General features: G+C 45.0%; 1 pseudogene; it reads left to right on the top strand.

Annotated features, from left to right (window-relative positions):
* The window catches only part of LOC124024908, an 81,927-nt pseudogene that overhangs the window by 9,353 nt on the left and 48,408 nt on the right, over nucleotides 1-24,166 (top strand).

Here is a 24,166-nt window from a genome sequence, read left to right as displayed (position 1 = left end):
CACACTGTACACATTACACACACAGTCTATAACACAGCCAGTCACACACACACACACACACACACACACACACAGTCACATACACACAGCCAGTCACTTTACATACACACACACACACTGTACACACACACACACTTCATACAGTCTACACACACACATCCTTCATACATACAGTCACACACACTTCATACACTGTAGTTCATACACACACACACACTATACACACACACCAGTCACACACTTCATACATACACATTACACACACACAGTCTATAATACAGCCAGTCACTGTGGCTGTAGTATTACATATGGAGTCTATAATAGAGCCAGTCACTTTGGCTGTAGTATTACATATGGAGTCTATAATAGAGCCAGTCACTGTGGCTGTAGTATTACATATGGAGTCTATAATAGAGCCAGTCACTTCATGTACACACACATATGGAGTCTATAATAGAGCCAGTCACTGTGGCTGTAGTATTACATATGGAGTCTATAATAGAGCCAGTCACTGTGGCTGTAGTATTACATATGGAGTCTATAATAGAGCCAGTCACTGTGGCTGTAGTATTACATATGGAGTCTATAATAGAGCCAGTCACTGTGGCTGTAGTATTACATATGGAGTCTATAATAGAGCCAGTCACTGTGGCTGTAGTATTACATGGAGCTATAATAGAGCCAGTCACTGTGGCTGTAGTATTACATATGGAGTCTATAATAGAGCCAGTCACTGTGGCTGTAGTATTACATATGGAGTCTATAATAGAGCCAGTCACTGTGGCTGTAGTATTACATATGGAGTCTATAATAGAGCATGTCACTGTGGCTGTAGTATTACATATGGAGTCTATAATAGAGCCAGTCACTGTGGCTGTAGTATTACATATGGAGTCTATAATAGAGCCAGTCACTTGGCTGTAGTATTACATATGGAGTCTATAATAGAGCCAGTCACTGTGGCTGTAGTATTACATATGGAGTCTATAATAGAGCCAGTCACTGTGGCTGTAGTATTACATACTATAATCAGTCACTGTGGCTGTAGTACACACACTGGAGTCTCATAATAGAGCCAGTCACTGTGGCTGTAGTATTACATATGGAGTCTCATACTGTACACACACACATAATAGAGCCAGTCACTGTGGCTGTCTCTATTACATATGGAGTCTATAATAGAGCCAGTCACTGTGGCTGTAGTATTACATATTCTATACATAGAGCCAGTCACTTCTGGCTTCATATTACATATGGAGTCTATAATAGAGCCAGTCACTTTGGCTTCAGTATTACATATGGAGTCTATAATAGAGCCAGTCACTTTGGCTGTAGTATTACATATGGAGTCTTAATAGAGCCAGTCACTTTCCTTGTATTTACTGATATGGAGTCTATAATAGAGCCAGCCTCACTTAAAGGCTGTAGTATTACATATGGAGTCTTAATAGTCCCAGTTCTACTGTGATGCTGTCCCCCAGTATTGGGGTTAATGTGAGTCCATAATAGAGCCAGTCACTGTGGCTGTGTATTACATATGGAGTCTATAATAGAGCCAGTCACTTTGGCTGTAGTATTACATATGGAGTCTATAATAGAGCCAGGCACTGTGGCTGTAGTATTACATATGGAGTCTATAATAGAGCCAGTCACTGTGGCTGTAGTATTACATATGGAGTCTATAATAGAGCCAGTCACTGTGGCTGTAGTATTACATATGGAGTCTATAATAGAGCCAGTCACTGTGGCTGTAGTATTACATATGGAGTCTATAATAGAGCCAGTCACTGTGGCTGTAGTATTACATATGGAGTCTATAATAGAGCCAGTCACTGTGGCTGTAGTATTACATATGGAGTCTATAATAGAGCCAGTCACTGTGGCTGTAGTATTACATATGGAGTCTATAATAGAGCCAGTCACTGTGGCTGTAGTATTCAGTGTTCATGTTAATGGAATGTCACACACACAGAGCCAGTCACTGTGGCTGTAACATTACAAACAGAGGAGTCAGACAGGACTGTGGCTAAAGAGGGAGAGACCGTGGCCTTTGACTAACTGAAGAGAGCCAGTCACTTCTGTGTATTACATATGGAGTCAATAACAGAGTCAGTCACTGTGGCTGTAGAATTGTAACAAGTATGGACTTGTCTATAATAGAGCCAGTCACTGTGGCTGGTGAGCTATTGGAAATAACTATTTGTTCTTAGACTTCCCCATTTAAATAACGTTGCCACACACACACACACACAGTCTCTATGGAGTAATATCAGAGCCAGTCACTGTGGCTGTAGTATTACATATGGAGTCTATAATAGAGCCAGTCACTGTGGCTGTAGTATTACATATGGAGTCTATAATAGAGCCAGCCTGTTATTTATTCATAGCCTACTGTAAGATGTCTGTAATATAGATAGATAGATATCCATTTAAATAGTCACTGTTAAGAACAAATTGTTAAACCATTAACCATAACACATGTCTATAATAGAGCATTGCTTTTTGAAACTGATTAGTCCTATATATGTTGTACACCTGTTACAGTTGGGCTTAATCCTCTGTTTCTGCTGGCAGGAATCAGAACAGCCCAGAACGGACTATTTCATCAGGACCCTGACAGTGGAGCATGAGAATGTGAGTTCTCTTTTCTTCCTCACTAACATATAGAAACACAATGGCCTTTCAGTTTCATCATTCACATGACATCAATCTGCTGAAATCATTTCCCCTCTGCTCTCTCCCCCTGGAAACTCACTCTCCCCCTTCTCTTCTCTCTCCCTTCTCTTCTCTCTCCCCTTCTCTTCTCTCTCCCCTCTCTTCCTCTCCTTCTCTCTCCCCTTCTCTTCTCTCTCCCCTTCTCTTCTCTCTCCTCTTCTCTCCCCTTCTCTTCCTCTCTCTCTCCCCCCTTCTCTTTTCTCTCCCCTTCTCTTTTCTCTCCCCTTCTCTTCTCTCTCCCCTTCTCTTCTCTCTCCCCTTCTCTTCTCTCTCCCTCTTCTCTCTCTCTCCCTTCTCTTCCTCTCTCCCCCCCTACAGGAGACACGTAGGATAACCCAGTTCCATTACATCAACTGGCCAGACCATGACGTCCCCTCGTCCTTTGACTCCATCTTGGATATGATTGGTCTGATGAGAGAGTACCAAGAGCATGATGATGTACCCATCTGTATACACTGCAGGTACACACACTCTGTGAAGCCGTCCATTTAAAGCTAGAAGCAATGGATAGAGTAGTGCAGGACATTAAAATACAAATCAATTTCTAAACATTTTTGACATGTGTTTTTCTCAATTTTTGCGTTTGTTATTCTGTCTCTCACTGTTCAAATAAACCTACCATTAAAATTATAGACTGATCATTTCTTTGTCAGTGGACAAACATACAAAATCAGCAGGGGATCAAATACTTTTCCCCCTCACTACTGTAGCTTAGAACATACACTCTCTGAATGTTAGTTCAGGCTGTAAATCCACCAAGCCTTATGGAAGCTGTGAGATGTAGTCTGTGTGTCTCTAGGCTGTAAATCCACCAAGCCTAATGGAAGCTGTGAGATGTAGTCTGTGTGTCTCTAGGCTATAAATCCACCAAACCTAATGGAAGCTGTGAGATGTAGTCTGTGTGTCTCTAGGCTGTAAATCCACCAAGCCTAATGGAAGCTGTGAGATGTAGTCTGTGTGTCTCTAGGCTGTAAATCCACCAAGCCTAATGGAAGCTGTGAGATGTAGTCTGTGTGTCTCTAGGCTATAAATCCACCAAGCCTAATGGAAGCTGTGAGATGTAGTCTGTGTGTCTCTAGGCTGTAAATCCACCAAGCCTAATGGAAGCTGTGAGATGTAGTCTGTGTGTCTCTAGGCTGTAAATCCACCAAGCCTTATGGAAGCTGTGAGATGTAGTCTGTGTGTCTCTAGGCTTGTAAATCCACCAAGCCTTATGGAAGCTGTGAGATGTAGTCTGTGTGTCTCTAGGCTGTAAATCCACCAAGCCTTATGGAAGCTGTGAGATGTAGTCTGTGTGTCTCTAGGCTGTAAATCCACCAAGCTTTATGGACGCTGTGAGATGTAGTCTGTGTGTCTCTAGGCTGTAAATCCACCAAGCCTAATGGAAGCTGTGAGATGTAGTCTGTATGTCTCTAGGCTGTAAATCCACCAAGCCTTATGGAAGCTGTGAGATGTAGTCTGTGTGTCTCTAGGCTGTAAATCCACCAAGCCTTATGGAAGCTGTGAGATGTAGTCTGTGTGTCTCTAGGCTGTAAATCCACCAAGCCTTATGGAAGCTGTGAGATGTAGTCTGTGTGTCTCTAGGCTGTAAATCCACCAAGCCTTATGGAAGCTGTGAGATGTAGTCTGTGTGTCTCTAGGCTGTAAATCCACCAAGCCTTATGGAAGCTGTGAGATGTAGTCTGTGTGTCTCTAGGCTGTGCATTCTGTTTCTCTCTGATTGTTGTTGTGTGTTGACAGTGCTGGCTGTGGCTGTGGGAGGACAGGTGCCATCTGTGCTATAGACTACACATGGAACCTACTAAAGGCTGGGCGTTCACGTACAATATGAAACACACACACACACTCAAATTGTTGCTTTTGCTGTTTCCTGGAGCACAGATAGACCACTGAGTGTATTGTTCTTGTTGGTTTGTGAAGATTCCAGAAGACTTCAACGTGTTCAGACCAATGATTCAGGAGATGAGAACACAGAGGCATTCTGCTGTTCAGACCAAGGTAATGTGGCGTTCAGCTGTTCAGACCAAGGTAATGTGGCGTTCAGCTGTTCAGACCAAGGTAATGTGGCGTTCAGCTGTTCAGACCCAGGTAATGTGGCGTTCAGCTGTTCAGACCCAGGTAATGTGGCGTTCAGCTGTTCAGACCCAGGTAATGTGGCGTTCAGCTGTTCAGACCCAGGTAATGTGGCGTTCTGCTGTTCAGACCCAGGTAATGTGGCGTTCAGCTGTTCAGACCAAGGTAATGTGGCTGTTCAGACCAAGGTAATGTGGCGTGGCTTCAGCTTCAGCTGTTCAGACCAAGGTAATGTGGCGTTCAGCTGTTCAGACCAAGGTAGGTAATGTGGCGTTCAGCTGTTCAGAGACCAGGTAATGGTAATGTGACCCAGGTAATGTGTTCAGCTGTTCAGACCAAGGTAATGTGGCGTTCAGCTGTTCAGACCCAGGTAATGTGGCGTTCAGCTGTTCAGACCCAGGTAATGTGGCGTTCAGCTGTTCAGACCCAGGTAATGTGGCGTTCAGCTGTTCAGACCCAGGTAATGTGGCATTCAGCTGTTCAGACCCAGGTAATGTGGCGTTCAGCTGTTCAGACCCAGGTAATGTGGCGTTCAGCTGTTCAGACCCAGGTAATGTGGCGTTCAGCTGTTCAGACCCAGGTAATGTGGCGTTCAGCTGTTCAGACCCAGGTAATGTGGCGTTCAGCTGTTCAGACCCAGGTAATGTGGCGTTCAGCTGTTCAGACCCAGGTAATGTGGCGTTCAGCTGTTCAGACCCAGGTAATGTGGCGTTCAGCTGTTCAGACCCAGGTAATGTGGCGTTCAGCTGTTCAGACCCAGGTAATGTGGCGTTCTGCTGTTCAGACCAATGTATTGTGGCGTTCAGCTGTTCAGACCCAGGTAATGTGGCGTTCAGCTGTTCAGACCCAGGTAATGTGGCGTTCTGCTGTTCAGACCCAGGTAATGTGGCGTTCTGTGTTGCTGTGTCTGTCTCCATGGTTTAATATGTATATAAGTGCTGTCTTCATAGTGTTCTGTGTTGCTTTGTCTGCGTCTCCATGGTTTAATATGTATATAAGTGCTGTCTTCATAGTGTTGCTGTGTCTGCCTCTCCATGGTTTAATATGTATATAAGTGCTGTCTTCATAGTGTTCTGTGTTGCTGTATAATCCCAGTGGGCATTAGAACGTCGTGGGCCTGCCCGTCTGTGGGGTAAACAGCCTGTGGTTACCTAGATTACCTCACTGACTCATAGCAAAAACTTTACCTTTTTTCAAATGCAATTTTCTTGTTTCTTGACAGAGGTCAATAGGAAAGAATGTTGATTTTCCCTCATGTGTAGCCGTGGTTCAGGGGAATATGGACTGAGTATCTGGGTCTTGTTATGGTTTTAACATGAAGACAAGTGTTCTGCGTTGACTCACTGTCCACTTTCTGTCCCCTCTCTCCCTCCCCTCTCTTCTCCCACCCCTCTCTCCCTTCCCTCTCTCCCTCCATCTCCTATAGGAACAGTATGAGTTGGTTCACAGAGCCATCTCTCAGCTCTTTGAGAAACAGCTGCAGCTCCTGGAGAGCCCCACCAACTCAGAGATCCATGGTGGCATGGTGAGAACTATCCCAACACTACCCTAACACTACACTACCACTACACATCCCCCAACACACAACACTACAGCTCCTCAGAGCCCCATCAACTCAGAGATGCATGGTGAGAACTACCCCAACACTACACTGCACTAACCCCCCCCCCCTCCCCCCCGACACACAACACAACAGCTCCTCAGGGACCCACAATGCCATGGTGAGCATATCTCTACACAACATTAGCCTTTTCTACATTACCACACACTCTTACATTACAGCGCCACCACGTATAACATTACAGCAACACCACGTATAACATTACATTACAGCGCCACCACGTATTACATTACACCACCACCACGTATAACATTACAGTACACCACCACCACGTATAACATTACATTACTGCACCACCACGTATAACATTACATTACTGCACCACCACGTATAACAGTACATTACTGCACCACCACGTATAACATTACTGCACCACCACGTATATAACATTACTGCACCACCACGTATATAACATTACTGCACCACCACGTATATAACATTACTGCACCACCACGTATATAACATTACTGCACCACCACGTATATAACATTACTGCACCACCACGTATAACATTACATTACTGCACCACCACGTATAACATTACATTACTGCACCACCACGTATAACATTACATTACTGCACCACCACGTATAACATTACATTACTGCACCACCACGTATAACATTACATTACTGCACCACCACGTATAACATTACTGCACCACCACGTATATTACATTACATTACTGCACCACCACGTATAACACTACATTACATCACCACCACGTATAACATTACATTACACCACCACGTATAATTACAGCACCACCACATATAACATTATATTACTGCACCACCACGTATAACATTACATTACTGCACCACCACGTATAACATTACATTACAGCACCACCACGTATAACATTACATTACTGCACCACCACGTATAACATTACAGCACCACCACGTATAACATTACATTACTGCACCACCACGTATAACATTACATTACTGCACCACCACGTATAACATTACATTACTGCACCACCACGTATAACATTACATTACATTACTGCACCACCACGTAACATAACATTACTGCACCACCACGTATAACATTACATTACTGCACCACCACGTATAACATTACATTAACATTACATTACAGCACCACCACGTATAACATTACATTACAGCACCACCACGTATAACATTACATTACAGCACCACCACGTATAACATTACATTACAGCACCACCACGTATAACATTACATTACAGCACCACCACGTATAACATTACATTACAGCACCACCACGTATAACATTACATTACAGCACCACCACGTATAACATTACATTACAGCACCACCACGTATAACATTACATTACTGCACCACCACGTATATTACATTACATTACATTACAGCACCACCACGTATAACATTACATTACAGCACCACCACGTATAACATTACATTACTGCACCACCACGTATAACATTACTGCACCACCACGTATAACATTACATTACTGCACCACCACGTATAACATTACAGCACCACCACGTATAACATTACATTACTGCACCACCACGTATAACATTACATTACAGCACCACCACGTATAACATTACATTACTGCACCACCACGCATTACCACCACCACGTATAACATTACATTACAGCACCACCACGTATAACATTACATTACTGCACCACCACATATAACATTACAGCACCACCACGTATAACATTACATTACAGCACCACCACGTATAACATTACAGCACCACCACGTATACATTACTGCACCACCACGTATAACATTACACCACCACCACGTATAACATTACATTACAGCACCACCACATTACAGCACCATAACATTACAGCACCACCACGTATAACATTACATTACAGCACCACCACGTATAACATTACATTACTGCACCACCACGTATAACATTACATTACTGCACCACCACGTATAACATTACATTACTGCACCACCATTACGCACCACCACGTATTACATTACTGCACCACCACGAATAACATTACATTACTGCACCACCACGTATAACATTACATTACTGCACCACCACGTATAACATTACATTACTGCACCACCACGTATAACATTACATTACTGCACCACCACGTATAACATTACATTACAGCACCACCACGTATAACATTACATTACATTACATTACATTACTGCACCACCACGTATAACATTACATTACTGCACCACCACGTATAACATTACATTACTGCACCACCACGTAACATAACATTACATTACTGCACCACCACGTATAACATTACATTACAGCACCACCACGTATAACATTACATTACAGCACCACCACGTATAACATTACATTACTGCACCACCACGTATAACATTACATTACAGCACCACCACGTATAACATTACATTACAGCACCACCACGTATAACATTACATTACAGCACCACCACGTATAACATTACATTACAGCACCACCACGTATAACATTACATTACTGCACCACCACGTATAACATTACATTACTGCACCACCACGTATAACATTACATTACTGCACCACCACGTATAACATTACATTACTGCACCACCACGTTAACATTACTGCACCACCACATTATAACATTACATTACATTACCACCACGTATAACATTACATTACTGCACCACCACGCACCATAAACATTACATTACTGCACCACCACGTATAACATTACATTACTGCACCACCACGTATAACATTACATTACTGCACCACCACGTATAACATTACATTACAGCACCACCACGTATAACATTACATTACTGCACCACCACGTATAACATTACATTACTGCACCACCACGTATAACATTACATTACAGCACCACCACGTATAACATTACATTACTGCACCACCACGTATAACATTACTGCACCACCACGTATAACATTACATTACAGCACCACCACGTATAACATTACATTACAGCACCACCACGTATAACATTACAGCACCACCACGTATAACATTACATTACAGCACCACCACGTATAACATTACATTACAGCACCACCACATATAACATTACATTACATTACACCACCACGTATAACATTACATTACTGCACCACCACGTATAACATTACATTACAGCACCACCACGTATAACATTACATTACTGCACCACCACGTATAACATTACATTACTGCACCACCACGTATAACATTACAGCACCACCACGTATAACATTACATTACTGCACCACCACGTATAACATTACATTACTGCACCACCACGTATAACATTACAGCACCACCACGTATAACATTACATTACTGCACCACCACGTATAACATTACATTACAGCACCACCACGTATAACATTACATTACTGCACCACCACGTATAACATTACATTACTGCACCACCACGTATAACATTACTGCACCACCACGTATAACATTACATTACTGCACCACCACGTACATTACATTACTGCACCACCACGTATAACATTACACCACCACGTAAACATTACATTACCACCACGTATAACATTACATTACAGCACCACCACCACGTATAACATTACATTACACCACCACGTATACATGCACCACCACGTATAACATTACATTACTGCACCACCACGTATAACATTACATTACTGCACCACCACGTATAACATTACAGCACCACCACGTATAACATTACAGCACCACCACGTATAACATTACAGCACCACCACGTATAACATTACAGCACCACCACGTATAACATTACATTACAGCACCACCACGTATAACATTACATTACAGCACCACCACGTATAACATTACATTACTGCACCACCACGTATAACATTACATTACTGCACCACCACGTATAACATTACATTACTGCACCACCACGCATTACATTACTGCACCACCACGTATAACATTACAGCACCACCACGTATAACATTACATTACAGCACCACCACGTATAACATTACATTACTGCACCACCACGTATAACATTACATTACTGCACCACCACGTATAACATTACATTACAGCACCACGTATAACATTACATTACAGCACCACCACGTATAACATTACATAACATTACATTACTGCACCACCACGTATAACATTACTGCACCACCACGTTAACAGCACCACCACGTATAACATTACATTACAGCACCACCACGTATAACAGCACCACACACGTATAACATTACATTACAGCACCACCACGTATAACATTACTGCACCACCACGTATAACATAACATTACTGCACCACCACGTATAACATTACAGCACCACCACGTATAACATTACATTACTGCACCACCACGTATAACATTACACCACCACGTTACATTACACCACCACGTATAACATTACATTACTGCACCACCACGTATAACACTACATTACAGCACCACCACGTATAACATTACATTACTGCACCACCACGTATAACATTACATTACTGCACCACCAACATTATAACACCACATTACTGCACCACCACGTATAACATAACACCACCACGTATAACATTACAGCACCACCACGTATAACATTACATTACAGCACCACCACCACGTATAACATTAACATTACATTACATTACTGCACCACCACGTATAACATTACATTACCACCACGTATAACATTACATTACAGCACCACCACGTATAACATTACATTACTGCACCACCACGTATAACATTACATTACTGCACCACCACGTATAACATTACATTACTGCACCACCACGTATAACATTACATTACTGCACCACCACGTATAACATTACATTACTGCACCACCACGTATAACATTACATTACAGCACCACCACGTATAACATTACATTACTGCACCACCACATATAACATTACATTACATTACACCACCACGTATAACATTACATTACTGCACCACCACGTATAACATTACATTACTGCACCACCACGTATAACATTACATTACTGCACCACCACGTATAACATTACATTACTGCACCACCACGTATAACATTACTGCACCACCACGTATAACATTACATTACTGCACCACCACGTATAACATTACATTACTGCACCACCACGTATAACATTACATTACTGCACCACCACGTATAACATTTACTGCACCACCACGTATAACATTACATTACAGCACCACCACGTATAACATTACATTACTGCACCACCACGTATAACATTACATTACTGCACCACCACGTATAACATTACTGCACCACCACGTATAACATTACATTACTAGCACCACCACAACATTACATTACTCACCAAACGTATAACATTACATTTCTACCTCACAACTCCAATACCTCCCAAATACTTGATGGCGTCACCGCTCGAGCTAGACAATATTCTGGTTCTTCTTCCCCATCTCACAACACCCCATCCACTCATCACAACACTAACAATATTCTGGTTCTTCTTCCCCATCTCACAACACCCCATCAACAACAACACTAACAATTGTCTGTCTCCTCTGAAGTGCTTCAGGTTCCAAATTCCTTCTCAGAAACAGAACGGCTGGCCATGCTGCCCCATTCCCCCCACCTGTTCTCTGCAATCACTCACTCATTCTGTGTCACACACAAACCCTCCCTTCCTCTCTCTCTCACACACACACACACACACACACACACACACACACACACACACACACACACACACACACACACACACACACACACACACACACACACACACACACACACACACACACACACACACACACACACTCTCTTTCTCCCTCTTAAACACACTGTACATTTTGTCTCCAGGAAACGTTATTAACTCACAACAATAAGAGCTTCTAAACTGATTCACTGAGCAGATGGGCTGGTCAGAGTTCTGCGAACACAGACAGACAGACAGACAGACAGACAGGGCTGTGTTCTAAGAATTTGACTGGCCTCAAGGTGTGGCAGAACTATCTGTTGCTCTCTTCCTCCACCTCTCTTCCTGCTATCACAGCAGCCTGTCGAGAGAGGGAGTCAGGGGAAAGAAGGAATAGAATGAAGAGGGAGGGCGGGAGGGAGGGAGAGACCCTACCCATTTGCTTTAATTAGGTCCTCTCTTCCCCTCTCTTCTTCCCTACAGAACATCTGTCTGGCAGAACACACAGACACACACTTTCACTCTGGCTGGGATTTAATTACTGTATCACACAAACACTGACTACTCTCTCTCTCACACACACACACACACACACACACACACACACACACACACACACACACACACACACACACACACACACACACACACACACACACACACACACACACACACACACACACACACACACACACACACACACACACACACACACACACACACACACACACACACACACAGAGAGAGAGATGTGTCCGAAGCTAAAGAAAGACAGGATGTTACTTAGTCACACGATAAATCAAATCAAAATGTATTTGCCACCTGCGCCAAATACAACAAGTGTAGACTTTACGGTAAAATGCTGAATACAACAAGTGTAGACTTTACCGTGAAATGCTGAATACAGCAAGTGTAGACTTTACCGTGAAATGCTTTCTTACAAGCCCTTAACCAACAGTGCAGTTCAAGAAGAAAATATTTACTAAGTAGGCTAAAATAAAAAGTAACACAATAATAATAACGAGGCTTTATACAGGGGGCTCCGGTACTGAGTCTGTGTGGAGGCTATATACAGGGGGCACCGGTACTGAGTCAATGTGGAGGCTATATACAGGGGGCTCCGATACTGAGTCAATGTGGAGGCTATATACAGGGGGCACCGGTACTGAGTCAATGTGGAGGCTTTATACAGGGGGCTCCGGTACTGAGTCAGTGTGGAGGCTATATACAGGGGGCACCGGTACTGAGTCAGTGTGGAGGCTATATACAGGGGGCACCGGTACTGAGTCAATGTGGAGGCTATATACAGGGGGCACCGGTACTGAGTCAGTGTGGAGGCTATATACAGGGGGCACCGGTACTGAGTCAGTGTGGAGGCTATATACAGGGGGCACCGGTACTGAGTCAGTGTGGAGGCTATATACAGGGGGCACCGGTACTGAGTCAGTGTGGAGGCTATATACAGGGGGCACCGGTACTGAGTCAGTGTGGAGGCTATATACAGGGGGCACCGGTACTGAGTCAGTGTGGAGGCTATATACAGGGGGCACCGGTACTGAGTCAGTGTGGAGGCTATATACAGGGGCACCGGTACTGAGTCAGTGTGGAGGCTATATACAGGGGGCACCGGTACTGAGTCAGTGTGGAGGCTATATACAGGGGGCACCGGTACTGAGTCAGTGTGGAGGCTATATACAGGGGGCACCGGTACTGAGTCAGTGCGGAGGCTATATACAGGGGGCACCGGTACTGAGTCAGTGTGGAGGCTATATACAGGGGGCACCGGTACTGAGTCAGTGTGGAGGCTATATACAGGGGGCACCGGTACTGAGTCAGTGTGGAGGCTATATACAGGGGGCACCGGTACTGAGTCAGTGTGGAGGCTATATACAGGGGCACCGGTACTGAGTCAGTGCGGAGGCTATATACAGGGGGCACCGGTACTGAGTCAGTGTGGAGGCTATATACAGGGGGCACCGGTACTGAGTCAGTGCGGAGGCTATATACAGGGGGCACCGGTACTGAGTCAGTGTGGAGGCTATATACAGGGGGCACCGGTACTGAGTCAGTGCGGAGGCTATATACAGGGGGCACCGGTACTGAGTCAGTGCCTATTATATAGGCTATATACAGGGGGCACCGGTACTGAGTCAGTGCGGAGGCTATATACAGGGGGCACCGGTACTGAGTCAGTGTGGAGGCTATATACAGGGGCACCGGTACTGAGTCAGTGTGGAGGCTATATACAGGGGGCACCGGTACTGAGTCAGTGTGGAGGCTATATACAGGGGGCACCTTTGAGGATCAAATATTTCCAGTACTGAGTCAGTGTGGAGGCTATATACAGGGGGTTTTCCGGTACTGAGTCAGTGTGGAGGCTATATACAGGGGGCACCGGTACTGAGTCAGTGTGGAGGCTATATACAGGGGGCACCGGTACTGAGTCAGTGTGGAGGCTATATACAGGGGGCACCGGTACTGAGTCAGTGTGGAGGCTATATACAGGGGGCACCGGTACTGAGTCAGTGTGGAGGCTATATACAGGGGGCACCGGTACTGAGTCAGTGTGGAGGCTATATACAGGGGCACCGGTACTGAGTCAGTGTGGAGGCTATATACAGGGGGCACCGGTACTGAGTCAGTGTGGAGGCTATATACAGGGGGTACCGGTACTGAGTCAGTGTGCAGAGGTACAGGCTAGTTGAGGTAATCTGTTCATGTTGGTGGGGGTGAAGTGACTATGTATAGGTAACAAACAAACAGCGAGTAGCAGCAGTGTACAAGAGGGGGGGGTCAATGTAAATTGTCCGGTGGCGATTTTTATGAGTTGTTCAGCAGTCTAATGGCTTGGGGGTAGAAGCTGTTGAGGAGCCTTTTGGTCCTAGGCTCCGGGTACAGCTTGCCGTGTGGTAGCAGAGAAAACAGTCTATAACTTGGGTGCCTGGAGTCTGACAATTTTCTGGGCTTTCCTCTGACCATGCCTATTATATAGGTCCTGGATGTACTGGGTCGTTCACACAACCCACTGTAGGTCAGATGCCGAGCAGTTGCCATACCAGGCGGTGATGCAACTGGTCAGGATTCTCTCGATGGTGCAGCTGTAGAACCTTTTGAGGATCTGGGGGCCCATGCCAAATATTCCCAGTCTCCTGAGGGGGAAAAGGTTTTGTCGTGCCCTCTTCACGACTGTCTTGGTATATTTGAACCATGATAGTTGTTTTCTATATATATATATATAAACTTAATATAATACATATGGGCTTTTGGATGGGTGTTCTTAAGATGATCCCACAGGTTGGTGGTATTGTTTGATTTAGCCGTTGCTGACCCCATGCTGACCCCATGCTGACCCCATGCTGACCCCATGCTACATCTTTATCACAAATAAGACACCTTGCTTTCCCTGGTGCCAATTCCATGTAATAGTCCCACACTGGTGCTCTTGTTTTCTGTGCCATCTGTAAAACACACACACACACACACACACACACACACACACACACACACACACACACACACACACACACACACACACACACACACACACACACACACACACACACACACACACACACACACACACACACACACACACACACACACACACACACACAGCTCTGAAGTGACAATGATACTGAAGAGTCTGCCTAGGAGACAAATACTCTCAACTGTTTGAATAAACATAGAGTTTAAGTTACCTGTGGTGAATGTTGAAAACAAAAACTGTCATTTCTATTTAATATAATAATATATGCCATTTAGCAGACGCTTTTATCCAAAGCGACTTACAGTCATGTGTGCATACATTCTACGTATGGGTGGTCCCGGGGATCGAACCCACTACCCTGGCGTTACAAGCGCCCTGCTCTACCAACTGAGCTACACAGGACCTATTTGCAGGAAATCCTATTTTAATAATGGACATGGTAAGAATTCACTACCAAAGTGCAAAATCTGAAAAGAGGTTCCTTCCTTCATTCATTTATTCCATGGGATATTTTTAGATTCACTTAAAATAAGGTCTGTGTTTCGTGTAGGATTACACCACCGTGCCAATGTTATAACTGTGTAGATATCCATAGGACAAGGTAACTCTGATCAATATTGGCTAAATATAAGCCAAGATCTTTTTTTTTTTTGTAGAGTGGATTTATGAAAATATTTTGACAAACGCTACCTTATCCTGGTGAGATTTACACGGGTATCAAAATGCCGAGGCGGTTTAAGCACGAAACACAGACCTTATTTGAAGTAGATCAAGACATTCTCTATGGAAGACATGAACAGAGGAGGTTTAAACACGAAACACAGACCTTATTTGAAGTAGATCAAGACAGAGGAGGTTTAAACACGAAACACAGACCTTATTTGAAGTAGATCAAGACATTCTCTATGGAAGACATGAACAGAGGAGGTTTAAACACGAAACACAGACCTTATTTGAAGTAGATCAAGACATTCTCTAAGACATGAACAGAAGACATGAACAGAGTAGATCAAGACATTCTAAAGACATGAACAGAGGAGGTTTAAACAAAACACAGACCTTATTTGAAGTAGATCAAGACATTCTCTATGGAAGACATGAACAGAGGAGGTTTAAACACGAAACACAGACCTTATTTGAAGTAGATCAAGACATTCTCTATGGAAGACATGAACAGAGGAGGTTTAAACATGAACAGAAACACAGACCTTATTTGAAGTAGATCAAGACATTCTCTATGGAAGACATGAACAGAGGAGGTTTAAACACGAAACACAGACCTTATTTGAAGTAGATCAAGACATTCTCTATGGAAGACATGAACAGAGGAGGTTTAAACACGAAACACAGACCTTATTTGAAGTAGATCAAGACATTCTCTATGGAAGACATGAACAGAGGAGGTTTAAACACGAAACACAGACCTTATTTGAAGTAGATCAAGACATTCTCTATGGAAGACATGAACAGAGGAGGTTTAAACACGAAACACAGACCTTATTTGAAGTAGATCAAGACATTCTCTATGGAAGACATGAACAGAGGAGGTTTAAACACGAAACACAGACCTTATTTGAAGTAGATCAAGACATTCTCTATGGAAGACATGAACAGAGGAGGTTTAAACACACGAAACACAGACCTTATTTGAAGTAGATCAAGACATTCTCTATGGAAGACATGAACAGAGGAGGTTTAAACACGAAACACAGACCTTATTTGAAGTAGATCAAGACATTCTCTATGGAAGACATGAACAGAGGAGGTTTAAACACAGAAACACAGACCTTATTTGAAGTAGATCAAGACATTCTCTATGGAAGACATGAACAGAGGAGGTTTAAACACGAAACACAGACCTTATTTGAAGTAGATCAAGACATTCTCTATGGAAGACATGAACAGAGGAGGTTTAAACACGAAACACAGACCTTATTTGAAGTAGATCAAGACATTCTCTATGGAAGACATGAACAGAGGAGGTTTAAACACGAAACACAGACCTTATTTGAAGTAGATCAAGACATTCTCTATGGAAGACATGAACAGAGGAGGTTTAAACACGAAACACAGACCTTATTTGAAGTAGATCAAGACATTCTCTATGGAAGACATGAACGGTAAAATAACGAAGGAACCTCTCAAGTTCATCCGCAAGTTATTACAGGAATTATAACGCGTCGACTATTTCCCTCTCTAAACCTTTGACTATTACGAGCCTGCTGCTGCCACCCCTCAGTCAGACAGCTCTATCAAATATCAATTCATAGACTTAACTATAATAAACACACAGAAATACGATCCTTAGGTCGAATCCGGAAACTATCACCTCGAAAACGAAACGTTTATTCCTTTCCGTATTTTATCTAACGGGTGGCATCCATGAGTCTAACGATTCCTGTTACATTGCACAACCTTCAATGGTATCTCATATTAGTTCGCAAAGATCCAGGTGGCCCAAACTGTTGCATATACCCTGACTCTGTGTGCAATGAATGCTGGAGAAGTGACACAATTTCACCTGGTTAATATTGCCTGCTAACCTGGATTTATTTTAGCTAAATAGGCAGGTTTAAAAATATATACTTGTGTATTGATTTTAAGAAAGGCATTGATGTTTATGGTTATGAACACATTGGAGCAATGACAGTCGTTGATTGATTGATTTTTATAATATAAGTTTAATGCTAGCTAGCAACTTACCATGGCTTGCTGCATTCGCGTAACAGGCAGTCTCCTCGTGGAGTGCAATGAGAGGCAGGTGGTTAGAGCGTTGGACTAGTTATAACTGTAAAGGGTGCAAGATTGTATCCCCCGAGCTGACATGGTAAAAATTTGGCAGAGGCAGAACGTTCCTAGGCCGTCATTGAAAATAAGAATGTGTTCTTAACTGACTTGCCTAGTTAAATAAAGGTGTAAAAATTTTAATAAATCAAAATCGGCGCCCAAAAATACCGATTTCCGATTGTTATGAAAACTTGAAATCGGCCCTAATTAATCGGTCGACCTCTAGTGTGTATTCTGTGTACTGTAATCATGTCTATACAGGCACATCTATAGTCCCACTGTTGGCTATGTTTAGCAAATAGTTAGCAACAAATGCTTTTACACATAAACACTTCTTTGGACACAGACTACCCAGTATAATCTCCCTATTTAGGAACAGAAGACTGGGACAATGGCAGGACCAATAGCCACACACACTGGCACACATGACCAGGGTGACCTGAGCTGACCTCCTTACCTCATAGTGTTCGATATAGGTTTGGACGCTGCACACACGCCTACTGTTCAGCCAGCCCCTGGGACCATGTGTAGGAAACCCCAGTGATGATATGAACAGGACAGGAAACCATGTTACCTTGCTGTTATTAGAACCAGTGCAGACAGACCCAAATGATACATTAGCTAAAGTTTTTCATTTTCTTATTTACTTCATCCCTCTGTTTCTTCTCCTCCTCAGGACGATGGGCTCAGCCCAGAGAAAGCTGGACACCAGTCAGACGAGGAGCGATGGGACACACCGCCCCCCAAACCACCCCGCGTACGCAGGTACAGTACAGTGACTTCATCACGTATTCAACAACACTGTATCTACTCAGCCCCGGTTGGTGTTCTAGCCTGCGGTTTGTCTGATGTGGAACCACATCATCTCTGGCTCCTGCTGAGCTCTCTGTCCCTCTCTGTCCCTCTCACTGTCCCTCTCACTGTCCCTCTCTCTGTCCCTCTCTCTGTCCCTCTCTCTGTCCCTCTCTCTGTCCCTCTCTCTGTCCCTCTCTCTGTCCCTCTCTCTGTCCCTCTCTGTCCCTCTCTCTGTCCCTCTCTCTGTCCCTCTCTCTGTCCCTCTCTCTGTCCCTCTCTCTGTCCCTCTCTCTGTCCCTCTCTCTGTCCCTCTCTCTGTCCCCCTCTCTGTCCCTCTCTCTGTCCCTCTCTCTGTCCCTCTCTCTGTCCCTCTCTCTGTCCCTCTCTCTGTCCCCCTCTCTGTCCCCCTCTCTCCCCCTCTGTCCCCCTCTCTGTATCTCTCTCCCCCTCTCTGTCCCCCTCTCTGTCTCTCTCTGTCCCTCCTCTGTCCCTCTCTGTCCCCCTCCTGTCCCTCTCTCTGTCCCCCTTTCCCCCCTCTCTGTATTTCCCCCTCTCTGTATCTCCCCCCTCTCTCTCTGTATCCCCCTCCTGTATTTCCTCTCTGTATCTCTCTGTATTTCCCCCTCTCTGTATTTCTCCCCCCCTCTCTGTATCTCCCCCCCTCTCTCTGTATCTCCCTCTGTATTTCCCCCTCTGTATTTCCCCCTCTCTCCCCCTCTGTATCTCCCCCCCTCTCTGTATGTATCTCCCTCTCTCTGTATCTCCCTCTCTCTGTCTCTCCCCTCTCTGTCTCTCTGTATCTCTGTCTCTCCCCTCTGTCTCTCCCTCTCTCTGTCTCTCCCCTCTCTCTCTGTATCTCTCCCTCTCTCTGTCTCCCCCCTCTCTGTATCTCCCTCTCTGTCCTCTGTATCCCCCTCTCTGTCTCTCTCTCTCTGTCTGTATCTCCCTCTCTCTGTATCTCCCCTCTCTGTATCTCCCTCTCTGTATCTCCCTCTCTGTATCTCCCTCTCTGTATCTCCCTGTATCTCCCCCTCTCTGTATCTCCCTCTCTCTGTATCTCCCTCTCTCTGTATCTCCCTCTCTGTATCTCCCTCTCTCTGTATCTCCCCCTCTCTGTCTCTGTATCTCCCCCCTCTCTCTGTATCTCCCTCTCTGTATCTCCCTCTCTCTGTATCTCCCTCTCCCCCTCTGTATCTCCCCCTCTCTGTATTTCCCCCTCTCTGTATCTCCCCCTCTCTGTATTTCCCCCTCTGTCTCTCCCCCTCTCTGTATCTCCCCTCTCTGTATCTCCCTCTCTCTGTATCTCCCTCTCTGTCTCTCTGTATCTCCCTCTGTCTCTCCCTCTCTGTCTCTGTCTCTCTGTCTCTCTGTCTGGCCAGTGTAAAGTCAAGGGTCTCTCTCCTTCAGTCAGTCATTACTGGTTAGCCAGGTATGTTTCTAATCTTTGGAATGGGTTGTTTTGGTTCTAAAGGGAGCCAGTCAATAAGACTAAGAAAACAACAAAGTCACGAGCTGAATTGTTCTTCATATTCAGCACCATGAATTGATTTCTAGGGCTTTTTATACAGGAATCCTCCTGGCTGGTCTAGGACCTGTACTCAGTACTGGAGACTCTTTCTGGGCTGGTCTAGGACCTGTACTCAGTACTGGAGACTCTTTCTGGGCTGGTCTAGGACCTGTACTCAGTACTGGAGACTCTTTCTGGGCTGGTCTAGGACCTGTACTCAGTACTGGAGACTCTTTCTGGGCTGGTCTAGGACCTGTACTCAGTACTGGAGACTCTTTCTGGGCTGGTCTAGGACCTGTACTCAGTACTGGAGACTCTTTCTGGACCTGCTGGTCTAGGACCTGTACTCAGTACTGGAGACTCTTTCTGGGCTGGTCTAGGACCTGTACTCAGTACTGGAGACTCTTTCTGGTCTGGTCTAGGACCTGTACTCAGTACTGGAGACTCTTTCTGGTCTGGTCTAGGACCTGTACTCAGTACTGGAGACTCTTTCTGGGCTGGTCTAGGACCTGTACTCAGTACTGGAGACTCTTTCTGGGCTGGTCTCGGACCTGTACTCAGTACTGGAGACTCTTTCTGGTCTGGTCTAGGACCTGTACTCAGTACTGGAGACTCTTTCTGGGCTGGTCTAGGACCTGTACTCAGTACTGGAGGCTCTTTCTGGGCTGGTCTAGGACCTGTACTCAGTACTGGAGGCTCTTTCTGGGCTGGTCTAGGACCTGTACTCAGTACTGGAGACGCTTTCTGGGCTGGTCTAGGACCTGTACTCAGTACTGGAGGCTCTTTCTGGGCTGGTCTAGGACCTGTACTCAGTACTGGAGACTCTTTCTGGGCTGGTCTAGGACCTGTACTCAGTACTGGAGACTCTTTCTGGGCTGGTCTAGGACCTGTACTCAGTACGTGGGACCATTGCGTGAATCAAACCCTCAGTAATGTTCTATTAGGAGCTCTGTGGTTGTCATCAGCACCATCTAGGTTGTTCTATGTTCTGAGCTTGTGTTCAGATCAATAGACAGGAACAGCTGTGATATTCTGCCCTCAAAGATCCCATCATGCCCTACTCATCAACAACATACAGATACCTGACAAAATAAAGGAAACACTTGAGTAAATGAGGAACTCGGAGTATATTGAATGTGCGGTCCGTACAGGTGTGGTTCCTGAGATAATTAAGAAATTAACATCCCATCATGCCTCAGTACTGGAGACTCTTTCTGGGCTGGTCTAGGACCTGTACTCAGTACTGGAGACTCACATTTACATTTAAGACTCGTTCTGGTCTAGGACCTGTACTCAGTACTGGAGGGTCTTTCTGGTCTAGGACCTGTACTCAGTACTGGAGACTCTTTCTGGGCTGGTCTAGGACCTGTACTCAGTACTGGAGACTCTTTCTGGGCTGGTCTAGGACCTGTACTCAGTACTGGAGACTCTTTCTGGTCTAGGACCTGTACTCAGTACTGGAGACTCTTTCTGGGCTGGTCTAGGACCTGTACTCAGTACTGGAGAACCTGTACTTTGGAGACTCTTTCTGGGCTGGTCTAGGACCTGTACTCAGTACTGGAGACTCTTTCTGGGCTGGTCTAGGACCTGTACTCAGTACTGGAGAATCTTTCTGGTCTAGGACCTGTACTCAGTACTGGAGACTCTTTCTGGTCTAGGACCTGTACTCAGTACTGGAGACTCTTTCTGGTCTAGGACCTGTACTCAGTACTGGAGACTCTTTCTGGGCTGGTCTAGGACCTGTACTCAGTACTGGAGGCTCTTTCTGGTCTAGGACCTGTACTCGGTACTGGAGACTCTTTCTGGTCTAGGACCTGTACTCAGTACTGGAGACTCTTTCTGGTCTGGTCTCGGACCTGTACTCAGTACTGGAGACTCTTTCTGGGCTGGTCTAGGACCTGTACTCAGTACTGGAGACTCTTTCTGGGCTGGTCTAGGACCTGTACTCAGTACTGGAGGCTCTTTCTGGGCTGGTCTAGGACCTGTACTCAGTACTGGAGGCTCTTTCTGGGCTGGTCTAGGACCTGTACTCAGTACTGGAGGCTCTTTCTGGGCTGGTCTAGGACCTGTACTCGGTACTGGAGACTCTTTCTGGGCTGGTCTAGGACCTGTACTCGGTACTGGAGACTCTTTCTGGGCTGGTCTAGGACCTGTACTCAGTATGTGGGACCATTGCGTGAATCAAACCCTCAGTAATGTTCTATTAGGAGCTCTGTGGTTGTCATCAGCACCATCTAGGTTGTTCTATGTTCTGAGCTTGTGTTCAGATCAATAGACAGGAACAGCTGTGATATTCTGCCCTCAAAGATCCCATCATGCCCTACTCATCAACAACATACAGATACCTGACAAAATAAAGGAAACACTTGAGTAAATGAGGAACACAGAGTATATTGAATGTGTGGTCCGTACAGGTGTGGTTCCTGAGATAATTAAGAAATTAACATCCCATCATGCCTCAGTACTGGAGACTCTTTCTGGGCTGGTCTAGGACCTGTACTCAGTACTGGAGACTCACATTTACATTTACATTTAAGACTCGTTCTGGTCTAGGACCTGTACTCAGTACTGGAGGGTCTTTCTGGTCTAGGACCTGTACTCAGTACTGGAGACTCTTTCTGGGCTGGTCTAGGACCTGTACTCCGTACTGGAGACTCTTTCTGGGCTGGTCTAGGACCTGTACTCAGTACTGGAGACTCTTTCTGGGCTGGTCTAGGACCTGTACTCAGTACTGGAGACTCTTTCTGGGCTGGTCTAGGACCCTGTACTCAGTACTGGAGGCTCTTTCTGGGCTGGTCTAGGACCTGTACTCAGTACTGGAGGCTCTTTCTGGGCTGGTCTAGGACCTGTACTCAGTACTGGAGACTCTTTCTGGGCTGGTCTAGGACCTGTACTCAGTACTGGAGACTCTTTCTGGGCTGGTCTAGGACCCTGTACTCAGTACTGGAGACTCTTTCTGGTCTAGGACCTGTACTCAGTACTGGAGACTCTTTCTGGGCTGGTCTAGGACCTGTACTCAGTACTGGAGACTCTTTCTGGGCTGGTCTAGGACCTGTACTCAGTATGTGGGACCATTGCGTGAATCAAACCCTCAGTAATGTTCTATTAGGAGCTCTGTGGTTGTCATCAGCACCATCTAGGTTGTTCTATGTTCTGAGCTTGTGTTCAGATCAATAGACAGGAACAGCTGTGATATTCTGCCCTCAAAGATCCCATCATGCCCTACTCATCAACAACATACAGATACCTGACAAAATAAAGGAAACACTTGAGTAAATGAGGAACTCGGAGTATATTGAATGTGCGGTCCGTACAGGTGTGGTTCCTGAGATAATTAAGAAATTAACATCCCATCATGCCTCAGTACTGGAGACTCTTTCTGGGCTGGTCTAGGACCTGTACTCAGTACTGGAGACTCACATTTACATTTACATTTAAGACTCGTTCTGGTCTAGGACCTGTACTCAGTACTGGAGGGTCTTTCTGGTCTAGGACCTGTACTCAGTACTGGAGGGTCTTTCTGGTCTAGGACCTGTACTCAGTACTGGAGACTCTTTCTGGGCTGGTC

The sequence above is a fragment of the Oncorhynchus gorbuscha genome, unplaced genomic scaffold (genome assembly GCF_021184085.1).
Source record: "Oncorhynchus gorbuscha isolate QuinsamMale2020 ecotype Even-year unplaced genomic scaffold, OgorEven_v1.0 Un_scaffold_2064, whole genome shotgun sequence".
Classification (NCBI taxonomy): domain Eukaryota; kingdom Metazoa; phylum Chordata; class Actinopteri; order Salmoniformes; family Salmonidae; genus Oncorhynchus; species Oncorhynchus gorbuscha.
This window is presented reverse-complemented; position numbering and strand designations above follow the sequence as displayed.